This window comes from Lycium barbarum, chromosome 12, assembly GCF_019175385.1.
Source record: "Lycium barbarum isolate Lr01 chromosome 12, ASM1917538v2, whole genome shotgun sequence".
Taxonomy (NCBI): domain Eukaryota; kingdom Viridiplantae; phylum Streptophyta; class Magnoliopsida; order Solanales; family Solanaceae; genus Lycium; species Lycium barbarum.
In genome coordinates, this window is record NC_083348.1 from 53,464,923 (window position 1) to 53,469,540 (window position 4,618).

The window sequence follows — 4,618 nt, forward strand, 5'->3', positions numbered from 1 at the left end:
CACAAGGTAAGTGGATGTTATTTTCTTTACTGGTTAAGATTAGAAAGTTCTAATACAACGATATTTGAAAAAGAAAGAGAGTGAGTAAATGGAAGGCAGGGAGATCAAAATGTCGGAAAAAGGTGAAAGGTAAGAAACCTCAGTGAGTGAATCCCTCAAGAGAAACTATCGGCAAAGCACGAGGCTACTTGGGTAAAAATTCAAAGACAGGCACGTGAAAAGGATAAAGTGCGGTAATATGGAACAAAAGAGGAATGTGTGGGGTTCGAGAACCGATTTCAATAAGTGGGGCTAAAAGAATAGTGACCATGACAAGGAATGTGAAGTAAGAGAAAGAATGATTAAACCTTGCGACGATGTTAGAAGATTTCGACCCTTGGAGGGTATATAAAGGGATAAATATGCATCCATATTAATATGGTTGCCTCGGACATGGAGAAGCCCTCCAAAAAGGATAACTTAAGAATAGAACGGATTTGCGCGTTTAAATTAATTTTTCATGAACTTCGGAGCTGATACTGCAAATACCGAGAGAAGAAAGGTGCTCTAGTAGGAATAAACCCAATGAGGATTAAGGACAAAAGTAGGAAAGGTATACTAACGGGTTAGTCGAAGGAAGAAGAGAACATTTGGGAGTAAAACAATTGGAAATCTTTAACTATAGGAGTAAGAAGAATACCTTAACGAGTTAGCGGTAGGAACCCGATTACGCATCGAGGAAAGAACAAGGATGATGGGTAGATACTGCTGATTGGGAAATTAATGGGATGGAATGAGAATTCATGTGAGGTCTGACAAATTTGATCTTAGAGGAAATGGAATGAAATGCAAGGAACGTGCAGGGGAGACCGCTCAATCATAACATCGTAAATATAGTTAAAGGATCGATGAGCGAGGATAGAGAGAGTGTAACCTGTAAGGATTCTATGCTAAGAGCAAAAGTAGCAGGACGCTCGAGACAACGTGGATGCACAGCTGCAATACAAGCACATGGTTAAGAAGACTTACGAGTAAGTGAACTAAGCGGGTGAAAGGCCTAATAGTGGATGGAAGGGTATGGAAGTGTTAACAAACGATGAGCTAGGCGTAAAATGAAAGAAAAACTTATGGTAAGAAGTTTTCGATATGTTATGCACAGAGTTGGAAGGAAGACGGGGAGTAAGGTACAATCGAAGACTTTATAAAAGGACATAGTGAATCTCGACATCTCCATGAACTAGTGAGTCCAGGACACCGTTAACCACAAAAGACAGAGGCGTGGAAAGACGAAAAAGAAGGCATCGAAATTGGATACCTTTATGAGTATTCTAGTTAAATACGAGAGTGTAAGTAGCAAGGAGATAGACAGGCTAGACCATACAATGACGGAACCCCCCCCCCCCCCCCCCCCCCCTTAAGAAGAAAGTGAAAGGCGGTAGGTAATTATCGTAGACGAGGGTACTCGAAGACTGTTGGCGTATAAGGAGCCCCTTAAAAAGGGGGGGGGGGGGAGAGCATATTATATTAGACTTAAAAGGAATCGCAACATTTTCAAGCTCCAAAAGAGGAGATTTGTTAGCTCGGGGCCAGAGTTCAAAACATATCGGCACATCAGAAGGACACTTGAAAGAAGTAGAAACGAATTGACAATGAGTGTACCATGAGGCAGACATGAGGGGAAAGTATGAAAAACACCTTAAGAGAATGTCCCATGCCGACATGAGCTGCGATAATTCTAGGTCATGGGTCGAATCCCCCGTATTGGGAGAAATTTGCGCCGTACCTAAGTACGCAGTGACATGTCTTAAAGGGTAATGAAAAGAGCAAGAAGGTTCTTTAAGCTAAATTCACAAAGGGTGATAGAGAGGGTAATGAACCTGAAGGGCACTAAGGATGACGACAAAAGGAAACTTTGTACCAAAAAGGATAGCCTGAGATGGTACTGGAAAAGATAAACACAAAGGGTATACCGTATATAAGCAAGGGAATTGCCCACTAGCAAGGAAACAAGGAGCGAGAAAAGAAAATACTTAAAGGCCGATGAATATTTATAGCATGGTAAGCAAGACTACAATACCGTAGACAAAACGAGAGCGAGATGCAGGTTAATTTCCGACCATGCACATGAGGATAAAGGAGTAGCCTATAGCCACACTGGATCGTCAAGTGAGAAGATTGCGTACCAAAGACGTGGCTTATATTAAGGTATTGTGACGAAACAGTAACAGAGGAGAGATGACCTGGGAAGCCGAGAAGAGATGAAGAAGAAGTATCCTTACTTGTTTCCTATACCTACAGGTAATTTAAATTCGTAAATTGGTTATGTCGATTGATAGATGAACTGAGTGTGATAGCTATAAAGGAAGGATTTCCCCCGAAGTACTTATAAGACCCTATGAGACCAATTCAACATTCGAGGACGAATGTTCTAAAGGGGGGGAGGATGTTATAGCCCGTATTTTGTACATTCAGATAGTTCAAGATAGTCGTGGTAAGTTAAGGGCCAGACTATTTTCCGGAATTATTTTAATACACAAGTTGTTTATTAGTGTGGAAATGTTGAGAAAGACTAGGGGTAAAAAGGGAAATTCACAAGGTTGTTCATGGTAATATTGAGGAAGGCTAGGGGAAAAAATGGAAATTCACAAAACATTCAAGAAGGTTCATGAAGGCCCACTTGGCCGTGTGGTGTGTGTGTGTAGGCCCCACCCATGGCTTGGCCAATTAACTCAAGACCATGAGTGGGGGCATGTGTTCACTTTGTATTAGTAGGAGCTATACATATATATATATATATATATATGGGTAAGTGATGACAACTATTCATCTTTGTTTTATTTTAAGAAACTTCAAGAAAGAGGGAGAAGGGGTATGTGTCCACCCTTTTATGGGCCATGTATATATATATATATATATATATATATATGTGGACTTGCTTACATAGCAAGACATATAACATCTTCCAATTGAAGAATCTTGGAGAAAAGAAAAAAAAAGGGTGTTCGGCCATGGCTTGGCCGAACCTAGAGCGATGGAGAGTTTCTAAAAAAAAAAATATTATTTTCTTCTAGTATTCCAACCAATTTGAAGGTCCTTGTTAACATGGAGGAGTTATTGGAGCAATCCAACCACTCATTTTTGCAAATTACAATCCTAGCCGAGTAAGAAGATGAGTGGGAAAAGGTATGTGTTCAATCTTCTTTTATATGTGTTAGGAATGATTTGTGTATGTTGTAGTGAGTAGAAATGGATGAAATTCATGGAACTATGTATGTTGGAGTGAGGCCGTGTAGGTGTTTGTATTATGTAAAAGTGATGAACTAATTTTACTTAGTATTTTAATTGTTGTGGTAGTAGATTCTATGATGAAAAATGAGGATTTAGTGGCTTGGAATGAAGTGGAGATCGTTTGTGTGTTGTTGTAGAGAATAATGTGACGTTAGCATGGTTCTTGTATTTGTGTAGATAATGATGTCAACATGTGGTTGTAGATATAATTTATGAATTTGGAAATGAGAAATGTGTTGTTGTTGGTATAATTTATGAGCTTCGAAGCGAGGGATGTGTTGTCATTGTTCTTATTGAGTTTGGAAGATTGTAAGTTGGGTTGTTGTGATTGAATTGAATATAAGTGAAATGTCGTCGAATTATGTAAGAGGAGTTACTAACGTTAGAATGCATTTTGGATTGATTGTTGAAGTTGTCAATATGGTTGTTGGTATTGTGGTTGATGATTTGCCCGAGTCGGATTCTCGGGGTTGGTTGTATTTGCAGGGGAAATGCTGCCGAAATTTTGGCAGATTACAAATGAATTTATTTAAAAAACTATGACAAGCGTATAATGATGAGTCTAATGATTGCGTAAATCCTCTTGAATGTAGACTAGCAAGCTTGGACGAATAAGCGTAGCTAATAGGACGTGGGACAGGTATGTAAGGCTTACTCTTTCTTTCTTTTGGCATGATCCTTGTGAAACAAACAGACAATGTATATGTATGATTTCAAAGAAACTCCTATTCTTAGAGCCACTAGGATGGCTAATGTTATTGGCTTCCGAAAACTGTTTTGCTATGTCGTGATACGTGTGTATGGTTCAAAAAGTTCTATTTTGATTTGATCCATAGCGATATTCGAAGGGTATTTGGTGTGACTATTGGTTTGATTTTCCAAAGATAGCTTCGGAAACGTTCAAAGAGGTTTCTGTAAGGGACAACGTCCATAACTTTCTCATACTAACTCGGATTGAGTCGAAACGTGTTTATGATCCGCAAGTGTCGATTTGTGTACTTACCTATCGAGTCTTAAAAATTGTTTTATATGCATATAGTTTCTCACTACTCTGCTCGTGCATGCCTCAATATGTCCTTCACTGCGTCCCGGGCCAGGGCATGTTCTCGTGCGTACTCCACTGCATTGTTCACCGCGTCCCTCACTAGAGGACCGGGGCACGTTATATATATATATATATGATATGATGACATGATGATATGATGACGGGGTGGCGGCCAGGATGGCATATGTTGACTCTATTCACCGCATCCCTCACTAGAGGGCCGGGGCACGTTACATGCATATATGATACATGATATTGACATACATGATTTTATTCACCGCGTCCCTCACTAGAGGGCCGGGGCAC